General features: G+C 45.0%; 1 protein-coding gene across 5 annotated transcripts in view; it reads left to right on the top strand.

Moving 5' to 3' along the window:
* The first annotated feature begins 4,229 nt into the window (after window positions 1-4,229).
* The window catches only part of NCALD (neurocalcin delta), a 370,293-nt gene continuing 356,547 nt past the window's right edge, over window positions 4,230-17,975 (top strand). For 4 of the 5 annotated variants that reach the window (XM_038555233.1, XM_038555230.1, XM_038555228.1 and 1 more), the window contains exon 1: window positions 4,230-4,307. The gene's annotated coding sequence lies outside the window, so the exon portion shown is untranslated. Of the gene's footprint in view, window positions 4,308-4,470; window positions 4,646-17,975 lie in introns of those variants that run through there. The other variant, XM_038555227.1, reaches the window with a different exon arrangement.

Genomic DNA, 17,975 nt, shown 5'->3' with positions numbered 1-17,975 from the left:
TGTGAGCAGCAGAAGATAATTCATATGAACAAAAACTCCTCTCTTCTCAAGCCCCCACAGTGATGTTGAGATTTTGGACTATGTCAGCATATCCTTAGCTAGTGGGCATGAGCTATAATTAAATGAGGACTATATTATTAAATGCACATGTAGGAGGAGAAAAACATGATCTACATGTGAGGATATGATCATACCTGATTGGAGACGAAGAGAGAGACATTTTAAAAAAAATAACCTCATTTTTATAGAGCTTGTACATCGAAGATGGAAAAACAGAAATCTGAGGAGAAATTTTCAAATCCTACTTAAGATGACAGGCTCAAATTATCTCAAAGAGAGTCCACACATTCTGAGACTCCATAACCAAGAGGAAAGCTGTGGGGAAAATCCAAAAAAGACTGGCATTTAGGTGTCTATGAGGAATATAGCTTTGATCTAAGGCACAGTGCCTTTAGTAAGAACTCAGTGGGCAGATATCCCTCCTTCTTCAAGGATCTAGAAAATTAAGACTGAGTAAAGTGAGTACACAGAGTATTTACATTGCCTTGTAACACAGTTTTGTATGTGTCTCTCCCACTAGACTTTGAGGTTGGTGAGAGCACATATTAAGCTTTAATTTCTGTATATTGGGGCCTAAAGTTGTGCCTGGCATATAGAAAACACAGAATAAATATTTGTCATTAAATAATGGAGCTTGTCTCATGGAATTTAAGAGCCAGAAAGCAGTATAGCTATCTTCTAGACTGTACATCTTCAAATTTATGTGGACATCAGAATTGCCTGAGGAGTGGGTATGGTGGGTGCTTTTAAAAAATACAGAATCTAAAATACATAGGGGATATACCCTTTACTCCCTCCAAGGGAAAGGACTCAAAGTATCTTTCTAATCACACTAAATACTTTTCCTTAATATTGGGAAAAGGCAAGGGTATCTTCTCCTGACACTTCCATTTGACATAGAACTGGAGGTTCCAGAGAGTGCAGTAAGACAAGAAAAATAAACAAAAGGTATTTAAATTGGACAGGAAGAAATGAAACCTGCTATTCATTAATGCCATGACTGTCTTCATAGAAAACCCCAAGGAATCCACAAAAATTTCCTAGAACTAGTGAGTTAGTCCATCAAGGTCACAGGTGATAAGGTTAATATACAAAAATCAATTATATTTCTATGTACAAACCATCAATAATTGGGAATTGAAATTTACATTTGCAATAGCACCTAGTTAAAAAAAATACATGGTTATAAGACTAACAAAAATGTGTAGGATCTTTATGCTTAAAACTACAAAACACTGACAAAAGAAATAAAAGATGACTTAAATAGAGATATTCATTATGTTTGTGGATTATAAGACTGAACATTGTTACAATGCTAATCCTCCCCATATTGGTCCATAGATTCAATGGCACCATAAAGTATCAGTAGATATTTTGTAGATATTGACAAGATGATTCTGAAGTGTATGTGGAACGGAAAAGGAACTAGAACAGTCGAGATAATTTTGTAAAAGAAGAACAAAATTGGAAGACTTGCCCCACTTGATTTCAAGACTCATAAGAAACCTACAGTAATCAAGACAACGTGGTACTGGCAAAAGGATAGACACATAGATCATTGTAACAGAATAGTTACAATGGGATCCCTCAAAGGAGTTTAATAGGTGACATATAAGCACATAAAAAATGCTCAACAGGGGATGCCTGGGTGGCTCAGCAGTTGAGCACCTGCCTTTGGCTCAGGGCATGATCCCACTAAAGTAGAAACAGTTCGAATGTCCATCAACTGATATATGGATGTACAAAATATGATACTATATCCATACCATGGGATATCATCATTTGTTCCTAAAAAGGAATGAAGTACTGGTGAACCATGAAAACATTATGGTAAATGAAAGAATCCAGTCACAAAAGGCTAATCTATAAAGGTAGAAAGTAGATTAGTAGTTAGTTGCTAGGGGCTGGGGCTTGGGAGAAAGAAGAGAATGTGTGCTAATAGGTAGAACATTTCTTTTTGGGGTGATTAAAATCAGTTCTAAAATTGACCGTGGTGATAATTGTACAAATGGTGATTATACTAAAAAATATTAAATTGTATATTTTAAATGGGTGAAGTGTACACTATATGAATGGTATCTCAAAGGAGCTTTTTTAAAAGCAGAGATCAGGGAGGCCTGTGTGGCTCAGTGGTGGTTGAGCGTCTGCCTTTGGCTCAGGGTGTGGTCCCGGGGTCCTGAGATGGAGTTCCACACCAGGCTCCCTCTGGGGAGCCTGCTCCTCCCTCTGCCTGTGTCTCTGCCTCTCTCTGTGTCTCTCATGAATAAATAAATAAAATATTTTTTTAAAAAGCAGAGATCATTAAAGCAAAATTTAAAAATAAAGGGGTTTTTTAAATCACTATCTCAGAGACACCCTTGTTTCCAAGTACTTCCACCTTCCCACTATTGCCTTCAACCAACTAGGGTTCTTCCTGTAGTCTGTAAGCAACAAGACCATAACAGCTGGCAAACTGATGATCTTGGGGCCCCTCATGACCTACAAACTCTGCTTTCTTGGCCTACAGAGCATTTAAAAGATTTTAAAACTTAGCTACCAACATTTTAAAATTAGAAGAGTTCACATTAAATGTGAATTTCTGGCTTCTCTGGAAAAAACAAAATGAAAAAAATCCAATTTGATGACCACACTGGCTCTGCATTTCCCATGTGAAAAGACAAGACAGCCCTCTTTAGGCACCGTGCCCTCCCTAGTGTGCCCCTGTACACCTAGTCTAAATTATTTGTCACTTCTTTTTAATACCTTAGGGACATCCTGAGTTTGCAATGCCTGCTCAGACTTTTCCTTGCATCAAAACTTTCTTATTTTGCACCTCATTTCCTCAGGCCCTGTTTGATGATTGGCTAATCCTGGGGTTTCTAACCTTGGCCGCACATCAGAGTCTCCTGGGGCCAAAGGCAAAAAAATCCCTAAGTAAGGGTACACCCCGACCAGTTAAATCAGAATCTCTTGGGTGGGGGTAGGGCTGGGGCACAGGCCAAACAATAAAAAACAAAACAGAAACCCAACTTTCTAGGTGATTCCAATTTATATCTAGGGAGGCAAGCCACCGGGTTAATCTGCTATTTCAATTCAAGACAAAGTCTTAGTAGCCAGTAATGGTTTAACGGCCTCTCAACTTGTTTTTCAAGCAGTGCCTGAATGAGTAAATGATGTGGAAATAAAAGAATGGTTTTGGTTAGGTGAACCTTTTACTTGATTTTCCAATCAGAGTGGGTGTTTGTTGGGACCTAAACGTAACTCATTTCTATAACAGTCATATTAAAAGATTTTGTAATCATTATAACAAGCACCAACAAGTCATGATGCCTTTACAGCTTTGGTGGTGCCTTTCTGTTATTTTTAATAACAAGACTTTTAATCAGTGAATTTAATTGCTATTGAGACCTTCTGTGGGTTCTGGCAACGCCACCAGGGTTGACAAGTACAAGAAGTTAACAGTGGCTTTTTGAGAGGTCATGCGTGGCCAACACCGGGAGACAGGAAGCTCGATAGAGATCGGTTGAATGAATCGACAAGCCATTTGCTTTTCATCATCCGCAGTTGGGATGGAAGCTTTGGAGAAATTTCGCAGTGGGCAACGGGGGTCAGGTGCGGTGTGTGGGAGAGGCCCCCTGACCCCCAGAGGTCTTCCTCCCGAGTTTTTGCTAAGCCATCCCTAGGCGATTCGCAGAAGGCCCTGGGCAGAGAAAATACTGGTTAGGCAAGAACAGCCCCCTCCCCCCGTGGGCCTGTCCTTCCAAGCATCCCTTGAACTTCACTGCCTCAGAGACCCCAGACTCCCCCTAATCAAAGCCTAGAGGAAGTTGCCGTAGGTTAAACCTCGTCTCCCACGACCCGAACAGGAGACAAACGGCCCCCTTGGGAAGTACGAGTGCAGCCTGGCTGCGGGCCGGGCCACGGCTAGGACCCGGGGGGGGGGGGGCGGGGGGCGGGGGGCGCCCGGGGGGAGCGCGCGTCCGCACGGGGCCGGCAGGCGGTCCGCCGCACCCGCACCCGCACCCGCACCCGCACCGCGCGCCCGGCCCCCCCCCCCCCGGCCCCCCCGCCCCCCGCCCCCCGGCCCGCAGAGGGGTCGGCGGCAGGACGGAGACGGCGCGGCCGGCCGGGGAGGGGGGCGCGGCGCGCGGCGGTGCTGTCCAGGGGGAGGCGGGCGGAGGGAAGGCGCTGCCGCCGCCGCCGCCGCCGCCGCTGCCGCCTCTGCCGCCTCGCCGGCGGCGACACAGACGCGGGGAGCGGCCGAGGCGGTGAGTCGCGGCGCCGTCGCTCGGGTTCTCTGCAGCCGGGGCCCGTCGGAGTGGCGGCCCGGGCGGCGGGCGGGGGGGGGGGGCGGGGGCGCCGCTGCCGGGGGATCCGCGCGCCCCGGGCCGGGCGGGCGCAGGGGTGGGCGCGAGGAGCGCGCGGTCCTGGGGACCCGGTGCCCGCAGCCGTCCCCGGCGCGGCTCCCCGGGTCGGGTGCCTTGTCCTGCCCTCGGGGCCTCCGAGCGAAGAGAAGACCGAAGACCCCGGGGGCGGCGGCAGGAAGGGGAAGAGCCGCTGCTGACGGCGGACGGCGGACGGACGGACGGACGGACGGCGCGCAGAGGTGCGGGGCGGGCTGCGCGGGCGCCGGGTCGGAAGGGGGCGTCCGCGCGCTGGTGTCCGGGGCCCGCGGGAGCGACCCTCTGCGCGCGGGTGGGGTCGGGGCCCTCGCTCGCCCCCCTCGCTCGCCCCCCGCCTGCGGAGCCGGCCCGGAGAGGCCACGGGAGGCCGCGTGCGGTGTGGAGACCGGGGAGGGGGCTTGGGGAGGCGCCCGAGGCGGTAGTCGAACCCCGGGGAGGAAGTGGCGTGCGCTTGGGACCCGGGACCTGACAGATTTGCGTCTCTCGCCCTCGGGGACTCGGGAACGGGTGTGCTGCGGAGATGATGTGTTTGAGTGTTTTTCAGTGCATACCGGTTTATTTTTAGCTCCCAGAGAAGCAGGATGTGCAAAGTGGGTTGTATCAGCCCGGGAGGGGCAGGAGGTCTCCCTGTCCGCAGGAAAACACAAGTTTCTTGCTGCAGATGCTTCAACTTTGGAGCCCGGAGGAAGAAAGCGCTTGGCTCTCCGGCGCCCTCTCTCCGGCGCTCTCCCCACCGGGGCCACTTTCTCCCTGCGGGCCTGTCTGAAGCCGCAGGCCCGGCCGGCCGAGCGTCCTTCTCTGCTTGAGTGCTGGCCCCAAATGAGGGTACGGGTCCTGCGCGTAGGGCGGCTAGTGGAACACAGAAGTAGGGCTGCCAAGGTCTCGCTTGCTGAGAAGGAAACCACACAAGCTTGCTTAAAGTTTTCCGAGCTTTGTCTGATTTGAAAACAACAGACTTAAGCACGCAGCTGCCTTCCCAAGAGCAGGATTCTACGTCCAGGTTTCTCAGACCTAACTGGCCATGCTGGTGAGGTTTTTCACGCTGTCTGGGAGATGCCTGTGTTTTAGGGTCAAATGCAGGATGCAGGGACTGCAGAAGAGAAGGGGGTGGTATGATGGTGAGAGTGTGGGTGTATGGGAGGGAGACTACTGGGAGCTAAGTGTGGATCTAGGGAGGGGCTTCCTTCAGAGAAGGAGGCTCAGGAAGCTGAAATCCAAATGTTCAGGTGCCCAAACCAGACCCCTGGAAATTACTTCAGAGTCTCCCCCATTTCCAGCAGTCAGCATCAGTCCTGAAGATCCACTGACTCTCTGTAAGTGTGCTAGGTGACAGGGCTGTGGGGAGCATGGGCTGTGCAGCCAAACTGCTGGATGGGAGTTCTGGCTGGGACACAGGAAGCTCCTCAGCCCTTTCCTGATCTGTGGCATGAGATTGATAAGAGGTAGCAAACCTGTCTCAGGTGTGTTGTGAAGATAAAACGAATCAATACAGAGAGCACTTCACACAATGCCTTGTGCTTGTGTGCTGCAGAAATGCGAGCTCTTATTGTTGTTGTTGTTATATGTCCCCTTCTCTCTGTTTCTCCTGTCACTGATGTAGCTCATGTCCTTAGCACTTGCCTGAATTGTTCCAGTTGCCTTCACACTGGGTTCCTTGCTCTGAATCCAGACACTCTAGCTCCAGTCCATTCTCCAAACTGCAACTAGAATGCTCATCTGGAAAACAAAAATCTACGCCAGTCATGCTGCTTCATTTCCTTTAAAGGTTTTCCGTGGCTTTCAGGATAGAGTTCAGACTCCAGGGAATTTCATGACCTCACCCTCCTCGTTTCCTCCCCAGCCTCATCTCCCAGGCCTCTCCCTGTGTAGCTTCGGCTGCTCCCACCCTTCCTCATCTGGGTAACTCCTGGGAATTTTTCCCTACTCATCTGTAACAACACTGCCCACCAGCAGACCTCTTGGCAGCCCCCCTTCCCGGTCCCAGCTAATTGAGCTGCGCTTGCTTCCTGCTGCCATGTTACCCTGTGCATCCCCTCCCAGTGCCCTACAGCATCCTCTACACATGGATCTACCTCACTTGCAAGTGCCTTGAAAGATGGAGTGTGTCAGGAAATGTTTGTTGAATTAATAAATGGATATCAGTCAAGCAAAGTTCAGTCCTTTTCACTAAAGCCAGAAACAAACATGGAGAATAATAGGAAGACCAAACCAATCCTCAGTGTAATACTGCACAATAAAACAAAACAAAACAAAACAACCAAAAAACTTTGGGAGATATTAAGGAATCAGCAGTTGGTCAAAAGCAGTGTGGTGTGCTTCCTTGGAACCCAGTTCAGGTGTATTTTTTAAACTATAAAGGGACAGACTAATAATGGGGAAATATAGGGATTTGAACTCTTCCCTTCCTTCCATCATAAAAAGGTGGGGCTTCTCGCACTAGGCTGTGAGGAGGGGGGGGGGGTCCAGCTCTTTGAAAAGGTTGTGCCGTGAATTTGGTTCTGGAGGCAGAGAAGAACATTACCACATGCATAGGCTTTATGACTCTTCCTTGGATTGTGGCTTCCCTGGGAGTGTGGACTTCAGCTTGTCCTGGGAGAGATAGGAAGAGAGCAGGAACTATGCTGCCATCAAAGCTCCTCTGTTAAATTTTAAGCAATTCAGTATGTTGTGTGGGTGCATTTCTGACTGAGGCAGTATTTCCAACATCCCATTACTGGGATCTCAGGGACCTTGCAAAGGGAGCTAAGATGGAGCCCAGTTCTCTGAGACTGTCTCAGAGTCTCAAGGCTCCAGAGCAGGGGATTTTGGATAGCTGAGGAATCAAAAATACTTTTTACATTTTTAAAGGGTTATAAACAAAACAAATCGAAATACAAAGAAGAATATGTAATGGAGACCACGACTAAAACACTTACTCCTTAGTTCTTTATAGGAAAACTTTGCCAACTGCTGTTCTGGAGCTGAGACCATTGGTTTTATTTTTCAGGTCATCTTGGTTTGATTGGTAGTGGCTGCCTGGAGAGCTGGTTTGAGTAGGAATCCAAGGCTGGATCTGGACTCAGCAGGAAAGAGTTCTGTGGTCAATTAGTGATGTCTGTCAGGGTGTGGGATTAGGAAGTGGTAGCTTACAATTTTTGTCCTTACCATCCTTCTATCTTTATCACCATGGGAGAGAGTATCACTGAAGGATAATGAAGGCAGAAATCAGGGACAGAACACACGAGTTCAAAGTCAATCTTAGAAGAAGCCAGGAAATTTCTACCACTACCTTAAACTATTACCACCGTTAACATTAGTAGCTTCTTTTTATCCTTCCTATATGTACTATGTATGTACATAGGGATTCCATTAAATTTTGTAATAATATTTTCAGGAGATATGTATTATAATTAGGATTCAATTCTGTTGCAAGTGTCAAACAAACTTAAGTAAAAAAAAAAGGAACATTATTTTGGCTTTTTAACTCCTTGGTCCAGAGGAAGATACTTCAGGTATGGCTTGATCCAGGGCTTAAGCATCGTTACCAGGGCCTGATTTCTCTCTATTTACTGGTTTACTTTCTTGAAGTTGGCACCATTTTTAGGTTCCATTTCCTTGTGGGTTTAAATCCAGCCAGAAAAGGAGAGACTCTATCCCAGAATCACTTGCAATGACTGGCTGTGGCTTTATTGGCTTTGATTGGGTCCACCACCTCTTCCTTTGGCTCCAGTGCCACAAGTTAGTAGAGCTTGGGCTTGATCACAAGTTTTATCCCTGAGGCTAAGAAGCAGGGAGCAGGGTAGTTCTCCAGGAGAATATTGTTAGAGAACGTTGTTGTACTGTCACCAGGAGATGGGCCAATGGATGTTGGATTACAAAGTAACAGATGTCCACCATCGTACTGCTAGCATTCCCCTTCATAGATGAGGAAAACAGGTTCAGTGACACTCAATAACTTGTCCAAGGGCACATGGCTAATAAACAGTGGAGTTCTAATTTTAAACCCACAATTTATATGCTTAGTAGAATTATTTGTGAACAGAACATTTTTTTTTAAGTAGGCTCCACCCCCTGACATGGGACTTGAACTCTTGACCCTGAGATTAAGAGTCTCATGGTCTGCCTACTGAGCCAGCCAGGTACCCCATGAACAGAACAATTTAAAGTGAGCATAGTAAAAGCTCTAATCTCTTATATCTGAAAATATGGCTAACTAACTTCAAGAAATGCTATGTATTGGCTGGCTAGAAGATAGGAGGAAAAAGAAGAGAAAGACTTCTTTGGCTGGATTTTTACTTAGAATGTCAAGAAATATTTTTTTTTAGCAGTTTCCACATATTCAACATTGTGTTAAGTTCTAGTGATACAAGATGAATAAGATCTAGTCCCCTACCTTTAAGAAACTTATATTCCACTGTGAAAGTGCAAGACATACTTAGGGGACAGGTTGCCTGGAATGAGAACTGTGCGGTGGGGGAAGGTGGAGGAGCAGAGCCCCTTTGATGGGGACAGTGACCTTTCAGTTTGTTTACTGTCATGTCCCCACTGCAGTGCTGTGTGTGATAGGCAAGCAATAAGTGTTTCTTGAATATGTCATTTTTTTAAATTGTGGTTAAATATAAATAACACAACATTTACCTTGTGAACCATTTTTAAGTGTAAAGTTCTGTGGCATTAAGTACATTTGTGTTACTGTGCCACTGTCACCACCATCCATCCCCAGAACTTTTTCATCTTTCCTTTAAAAAAAAAAAAGATTTTATTTATTTATTCGGGAGAGACAGAGACACAGGCAGAGGGAGAAGCAGGTTCCATGCAGGGAGTCTGACATAGGACCCGATCCCAGGTCTCCAGGATCACACCCCAGGCTGCAGACGGTGCTAAACCGCTGTGCCACCAGGGCTGCCCCTTTTTCATCTTTCCAAACTGAAACTCTATACCCAGTACAAAAAAACTCTCCTTCTCCAAATCCAGCCCCTGGCAACCACCTTTCATTGTACTTTGTGTCTGTCCGAATTTGACTACTCTAGGTACCTTATGTTACATGGAATCGTACAATATTTGTCACTTTGTGACTGGCTTATTTCACTTAACATTATGTCTTCAAGTTTACCCATGGTGTAGCATGGGTACGAATTTCCTTTCTTTTTAAAGCTGAGTAATACTGCGTTGTAGGTATACACTACATTTTGTTTATCTGTTCATTTACCAACAGGTACTTGCGGTGCTTCCACCTTTTGGCTATTGTGAATAATGCCATTGTGACCATCAATGATGGTATCTGTTTGAGATCTGCTATCAGTTCTTTTGGGTATATGCCCAGAAGTGGGATTGCTGGATCACGTGGTAATTTTGTTTAATTTTTCAAGGAACTGCCATGCTATTTTCTACAGCAGTTACAGGCCCACCAGCAATACACATGGGTTCCCATTCCTCCACGTCCTTGCCAACACTAGCTATTTTCAGGTTTGTTTTGTGTTTTTTTTTTTTTTTTTAATATAATAGCCATTCTAGGGAGTGTGAAATGTTTAACATAGTCTTCAAAGTAGATTGGGATCAAATTGTGAGGGACAGTAGTAAGTAGAGTCTGAATTTCATTTGGAGGAGCTGTTGAGTATTTGTTGCCTTGTGACACTGGCATGATCACTTCCCTACATTAGAGAGAGAGTGAAGAGAGGAAGGGCAGTAGGGAAGTTAGGGGGTGATTTTAATTATTCAGATGAGAGAGATCCTAATAGTTTTCTCCACATGTATACAACTGAGGATATTATATTTATTGCCCCACAAAAAAGTATTGGACTTGGGGAGGAAAAGTAAGTGTGTCACCAAGCTAACTCATGACCAGGGATGGCACAGATAAGTTGACCGCTATTGGTAACAATGACAGTAATGATTGCAAATGCCTTGATGCACACTTTCTGTGAACACGGCAGTGTTCTAAACATTAATTTGATTCTGATAAGTCCTTCAGAGGGTTTATCAGCCAGAGTTCATAGGGAGGCAGATGACACACTCACAGGGCATAACTGGAGAAAGTTTAGTGAGGGGACTCTTTACAAAGATGTGGGCAGAGTTAAGGGAAGCCGCCAAGAGTGGCCCGCAAGGCATGTAAGCCTTCACTATCCCAGCCCCGAAAGAGTGATGTGAGAGCAGTATGTGGAATTGGTCTTTAGTAGAGGAATACAGTTAATGCCAAACTTTGGCCTGTCATGGAGGCATCCAGGTGAGGGAGTCCCCAACTACTCTTTTCTCCCGTCTCTGAGTTCTGCTGGTGCACCTGATTGACCAACCTAATCAGAAGCCAGAGGGCAAGAAAACCTGTTAGATGTAAGGACTAGTCTTACCTGGAAATCAGCCTCCCAGGGCTGAGAGTGGAGTGGAGAAGGGAGGAATCTGGATCTGGAGAGGAAAGCAGAGAGGATCCAGCAGGCGGAGTGAGCACTATGGTGAGCCGTATTTCACAGGTGAGGGAACTAAAACATTAAGAGGTTGAATGACCTACCCAAGGTCACTAATAAGTTGTGGGGCTGAGATTTGAACCCAGGAACATTTTCACCATACATCCAGTCTGATCTGGTATGTTAGATTTTTTTTCCAAACCTGTGTGTTTTCATTCTTTGGGAATAATCTGATTTGTACAAATTTCGCTTGGCTGTCAAAATGGAGAGTAAATGACTGCTCAGAATTTCTTCCTCTTCCCCCCTCCCCTAAATAACAACATGTATTTCATATGTATGTTTCATAGCTGAATGATTATATTTAAATTAAAAATATCTTTTTATATAATTGGTGGGGGGTGACAATATGTCCTTGAAATACATGTGAGAAAGTTATGTTTGTTTTGTTTTGTTCTTAGCTGAAAGCTCCAAAGGAGTTGATAGTGTAACTTGGCTGCTTAAACATTAATGAGACCTAGGGCTGTGTTAGAAGGAGAGTGTCCAGTACAAGGGAGATGGTATTTCCCTCTGTGCTATCTTGGCAGGAGGAAGTTCAGCAAGCAGTGTCTAGTGTGGGGGAGCCCACCTCCCCCAAGGCATGTCTGAAGGCCTCTCTAGCCAGAAAAAGCTCTGTGGAAGCCCAATTATTGTGGTCTACACATATATGAAGCATTGCATCAGAGAAAAAAAATCTATTCTAGGGTCAGAAGTAGGCTGCCGGTGCAGCATGGGCTGCATTGGAAGGCCTCATATTTTCCGTGCTTGGAGGTTGTGAAGCTGAGGCCACGGGTGAGAGATGTGGTCAAGGGCTTATGTTAGTTTCCTGTGGCCTGTATAACAACTTACCACAAACTGGGTGGCTTAAAATAACAGAGATATGTTTTCTCACCGTTCTGGAGGGCAGAAGTCCAAAATCAAGATAGCAGCACAGCCAGGCCCCCAGAAGCTTTGTGGGGAGAATTCTTTGCTTGTCCATCCCAGCGGCAGGTGGCTGTCAGCATTCCTGGGCTCAAGGCTGCATCACACTCATCTCTGCCTCCATGGACACGTGGCCTCCTTCTCTCCTCTGTGTGTCTCTTATAAAGGACATTTGTTGTTAGATTTAGGGTTCACCTGGATAATCCAGGGTTATTTTATTTTGAGATCCTTCACCTGGATAATCCAGAGTTATTTTATTTTAAGATCCTTAACTTAATTACCTCCTTTTTCCAAATAAGATCATATTCACCTGTTCCCAGAGTTTGGAAGTGGGCATGTTTTTGGGGGGCCACCATTCATCTTGCTGCACGGCTCATGAGTGTACACTGCGACCCTTGATCCTCTGAATCTGTCATGATGCTCCTAGATTTGGTTGACCACCTAGATTCTAGGTTCCTTGACACAGTAGAGGTTTTATAAACACTTCTGATTTGATCTATTGAAATTTTATTCTAACTTTAAACAACAAAACAAACAAAATATTTAAAATCTACCATCTCTTATTTCTGACGTGGAGGGGTGAGTGAAAGAGGCTCTCAAATACCACTTGGTCCCTGTCTTGAATGGAAGCTTTCTGTGCTTTGCTTTACCTAGTGGCTTGGGAGGAGATGAATGGGGGCAAAAAAAAGACATTGTCCCTATCCTGGCTTCTCACCTGGACTTTCACAGATACTTTCACAAAGTAATTGCTCAGAGAAAGGCTAAGGATGTGGGGGTCTTTCAGGAAAGGGCAACAGAAGCAATATAGGCTCCAGTTTCTAGGCTTTTTGAAAAGCATCAGCTTGGAAATACGGTTTGTAACTGATGTTGGCCCATCAATGAGCCTTCTATGAATGTGTTTTCAGTACCTTGTCCTGAACTGGGGCCTATGTTCACTGGGCGCACAAGGCAAGGTCAAGGGTAGCACTGGCAATTACCTGGCTAATTCGAAGACCATATCCCATTACATGGGGGTACATCAACAGAGTCCACCCAGGGCACAAATTATTCTGCTTGGTTGTCTGCATTGATCACATTCACATTCTCTTATGAGGCCAAATCCATTCCCTCTGTGCTATGGAGAGGCTGTTGTATTTAAGTTCCGTGTCCCTCCAGGGGGCAGCTTATTTTGGTTTCTCAACCACTTTTCAGTTTGACTTCAAAAGAGAAAGAGGAAAGAAAAAAAAAAAAAAAGGTAAAATGGCCTCTCACTTTATTATGCTATATATTCTGCCGTATCATTGTGACTCTGGTTAATATTAACTTTGGGTCTGTTTGCTTTGAATAATACACTTGGAATCTTACAAAACTTAACAGAATTTCGTCTCACCAGCTAAGGAAAGCTTGCCCAAGACCAGCTACTTAATTTGTGAGGCCCAGTACAAATTGAAAAAATGTAGGCCCTTGTTTAAAAATTATCAAGAGTTTTGGGGCACCTGAGTGGCTCAGGCGATTGGGTGTCTGCCTTCAGCTCGGGTCATGATCCCAGGGTCCTGGAATCGAGTCAGTCTCCCTGCTCAGTGGGAGTCTGCTTCTCTCTTTCCCTCTGCCCCTGCCCCTGCTCATGGTCTCTCTCAAAAAAGTAAAACCTTAAAAAAAAATTATCTAGAATCTTAAAATGGTGTCAGCAGAGCATTAGACCAGCCGTGGGGGCTCTTCCAAGCATGGGGCCCCGTGTAACTACAAAGGGCACTTGCCTTTGAACTGCCCTGGCCTTACACACATGCTGAGGATGACACCTTGCTAATGTAGCACCTTCCACACCCCTGCAAAGAGTGACTTGGTCAGTTTACTCTGCCTTAGTGGGAGCACACTCTTCTGCAGGGGTGAGGACACAGCAAGCAGGCTGGACATCTCTTGTGGACTCTTCCACCTTCTCTTTCCTCCCTCAGCCACCTGCTCTGTGTCCTGAGAGGCATCAAGGGCCATCTTTGTCTTTGATTTCCAGTATAATTTGGCCAGTGGTGGGTCCAGCCCACTACTTGGGAGAGTGGGAGGAGAGTCGGGGAGGCCGTTTATTTCCATGTTCCCTCCTGCTGGGTTGCATGCCTCAGTTGGCTTCATGTGTGTGCTGAAGGCTGCAGCTCATGCCAGGCATCTTCTCCATCCAGCCACTTTCTTTGGAATTCCTTTACATCCCCACCTCACACACTGAGGCTGAGGGATGGTAACAGCTTCCTGCTGTTGTCAGTCTTGGCTGCTTTTCTAAACCCTTCATTATTCTTTTCTCAGTAGCCTCTCCAATAGGATTCCTTGGTGGGATTAAAAAGCACCTACTTCCTACCTGCACCCTGGCTGATTCAGCAGCCCTCTGCCAGGATGGGACCACACTTTGTGTTGCTACAGAGCAGAAAGAGAAGCTGATAGCTCTCCTGGCTGCTGTGCCAACTCCGGGTCAGGCTGGGCCAACGGGAAGCAGCATGTGCACATCTGTAGGGGCAGGGAGCATACACTTGGGGATCAGGCATTTTCATTCTCTGCTAACAGTTGGGGCAAGTCGTAGAAAATGAGCATAATGACAGTTCACTTCTAGGGCTGTTTTGAGCCTGGTGTGAGAGCAAATGTGCATGATGCCTAGCACAGTGCCTGGTATACAGTAAGTGCTCAAGAAGCATTGTTACCTTGACCACAGTTTGTTTGTTTGTTTATTTATTTATTTATTTATTTATTTATTTATTTATGATAGTCACACACAGAGAGAGAGAGGCAGAGACATAGGCAGAGGGAGAAGCAGGCTCCATGCTCCGGGAGCCCGACGTGGGATTCGATCCCGGGTCTCCAGGATCGCGCCCTGGGCCAAAGGCAGGCGCCAAACCGCTGCGCCACCCAGGGATCCCTTGACCACAGTTTCTATGGAGTATCTCACTCAAGGGGATCCACTGTCCACTTTGTCTCTGATCTGAACTGTGCCACTTACAGCCTGGATTACATGAATGATTATCAATTATTCACTGCTTCACTGTTTTGGGTATTATTTCTGTCTTCTTAGCTAGATTGTAATGTTCTAGAAGTCAGGGACTTCTATTATTATCTTACAAAATTTTTTTGAACTAATCTAAGTTTTCAACCTAGTTGCTAGCACACTGTTAATTGGTTAAGAAATATGTCTTGGTTAAATATAAGGCAACCATGTTATTTATTGTTCATACTGGATACTTTTGAAAATGAAAGTGGAGTACTTTTTAAAGATTTTATTTATTTATTTTAAAGATTTATTTATTATTTATTTATTTAAAGACACACAGAGGCAGAGACACAGGTAGAGGGAGGAGCAGGCTCCTGTGGGGAACCTGATGCAGGACTCAATCCCAGGACCTTGGGATCACGCCCTGAGCTTAAGGCAGAGGCTCAACCACTGAGCCATTCCAAGAGGAATACTTTTTAATAATTACCTCAAAACAAGAGGTGTGAACACAGACTATCTTAGGCAAATGGGGACATAGAGTCATTCTAGTTAAGTGGAGCTTAAGATAGCTTTCCAGGGATCCCTGGGTGGCTCAGCGGTTTAGCGCCTGTCTTTAGTCCAGGGTGCGATTCTGGAGTCCTGGGATCGAGTCCTGTGTCAGGCGCCCTGTGTGGAGCCTGCTTCTCTCTCTGTCTCTCTCTCTGTGTCTATCATGAATAAATAAATAAACAATCTTTTTAAAAAAAAAGATAGCTTTCCAAATGTTGTTTTAGAATTTGCTAGCCTACCCTCACTTGTATTAGTCTGCCTTTGGTTGATGAGACAAAAACATGCTATTTAAAAAATATAGGAAAAATATGTTTAACATTCCTAGTAAAATTTTGGCCTGATTTGAGGCAATGGGTTAGGGCTTCTTATATAGAGACCTACCTTTATATCTTCTTATTCTACTTTCTACTGGATACCAACTTATGCAACTCTCTTCTGCACTTACCTTTTTTCTTTTACCATATATAGTCTAGTTATTGTCCTTCTTGGAATAGTGATTACTTATGTTCAAAGATGGCAAAAATAGATTTATATACATATATTTTTCTGAACATCTTTGTCTTTGTATTTCTGGTTGCCTAGGTGACATTTCCAAGAGAATGCGCGCTAATCTGCTATTATTATAGCAGAGATACGATGGAAACTATTTTTAGGCCCTTTTATACCTCTCCTTTTCTCCACCAGACCATTTAATTGGTTTATTTCTTCTGTTTGCATTATTGAAAGGCCACCTATAACTTCCTTCCTCTGGTTCTGATTTGGGGACTGTAACTTTCTGAAAAATGATGCAGTAATTCAATACTTCATCATTCAGAATTACTGTATCTGTACGGATTGTCTGTTCATTTGGGTAGTTGATATCAGTTGTTGTTTTTACAGATTGTCCAAGCCAGGCTTAGGCAGGAGATATTTTTGGTGTAAGTAAAAAAGAATGTGGATGCATCTGTAGTTCTGTAGCAGAAAGAGCATATCCACTCTGGAACTGGATTGGCTTGGCTTCGTTCAGTCTTAATGCTGTCACTTACTAGCTGCACAACCTCCTGGAACTTATACCTTTAGTTTATAACTGGGGCAACGATGTTACTGCTTCATGGGGTTGCTGTAAGGGTTGAGAAGGTTAAGTGGCTAACACACATGCGAGCATGAGGTGCAACATCTCAGGTACAGAAGTTATGCTGCTGGTGTGGCTGTTCTTTCAGCCACATGACACATGACAAAGGTACAAATGCACCACCACTCAGAAAATAATGTCACACAAGACACTACAAATACTTGAATTTACTAAGGAGATAATTTAGAGGGATCGTTATTTTCTTCACTAAAATTTTTTTACTAACATCTTTTACTAAAATGTTCTTTTATAAATCAGTGTTAATATTTGGAATATTTTCTTTCATTATTTTTTTTTAAGATTTTACTTTTTTAAGTAATCTCCACACCCAACCTGGGGCCCCAACTCACAACCCTGAGATCAAGATCAAGAGTTGTATACTCAGGGATCCCTGGGTGGCGCAGCGGTTTGGCGCCTGCCTTTGGCCCAGGGCGCGATCCTGGAGACCCAGGATCGAATCCCACGTCGGGCTCCCGGTGCGTGGAGCCTGCTTCTCCCTCTGCCTGTGTCTCTGCCTCTCTCTCTCTCTCTCTGTGTGACTATCATAAATAAATAAAATTAAAAAAAAAAAAAAAGAGTTGTATACTCTATGGATTTAGCCAGCCAGGCTCTCATTCATTATTTTTATGTAAGGATATGTATGATGCATATCTCTAAAGTATCATGCAATAAGAGATTTTGAATGTTTACCTGACCATTTAATGTACCCGAAGGGGAAATATTTAGCGTAACTCAGTATTAGGGATAGGGCCTGAAATACTGCAATCGGGATTTGAGATTATTAATTTGGATTGCATGGCAAGTGTGAGGGGAGAGATGGACTTTAATCTGTTGTCATTTAAAATTGTTTAATATGGAGGTGTGGTCCTGGCTGGGGTTCCTTTAGTTCTCATTCTTTTTCATTGTTATTCTATTCAGGTTTATCATTTGATAAGTGAGGTAGATTGCTGCATCATTGTCCAGGAGTTTGTTTTGTTGCCCTTGAGGAGAAAGAGGGAGGAAGAAGCATCCAGGCAAACAGACCTACAGACAGGCACACGCAGGCACATTGCTTTAGACATGTGATCTAAAATTTCTATTAGAATATTTACAGGAAGAGCTCTTTGATGGGGTTTTTTACTGTGGTTTATTGGAAGGGGAGGATTGGGATGCGGTGGGAAGGCTGTGATGTTGAGTTCCCATCACCTCACCCTTTGGAAGACATGACAGCCACTTCCAAGCCAGGCCAAAGGACAAACAGTGAGAATCAGAAGTCAGTCCTGGCCTCTGAAGTTTCTTGAGAGAGTAACAGGAATTCTGTGCCTTAGATTTTTTCAAATGTAGTCGTTTATTTATATATTTATTTCAAATATATCATTTATTTTTTTAAAGATTTTATTTATTTATTCATGAGAGACACACAGAGAGAGGCAGAGACACAGGCAGAGGGAGAAGCAGACTCCCTGCAAGAAGCCCAATGTGGGATTTGATCCCTGGACCCCAGGATCATGCCCTGAGCTGAAAACAGACACTTAACCGCTAAGCCACCCAGGTGTCCCTCAAATATAACATTTAAAGAATATGTTCCCCAGACCTTGGCTACTATTCCCTCGATA

This window comes from Canis lupus, chromosome 13 (genome assembly GCF_011100685.1).
Source record: "Canis lupus familiaris isolate Mischka breed German Shepherd chromosome 13, alternate assembly UU_Cfam_GSD_1.0, whole genome shotgun sequence".
NCBI classification, from domain to species: domain Eukaryota; kingdom Metazoa; phylum Chordata; class Mammalia; order Carnivora; family Canidae; genus Canis; species Canis lupus.
Note: the sequence above shows the minus strand (reverse complement) of the source record. Positions and strands in the feature narration are given on the sequence as shown.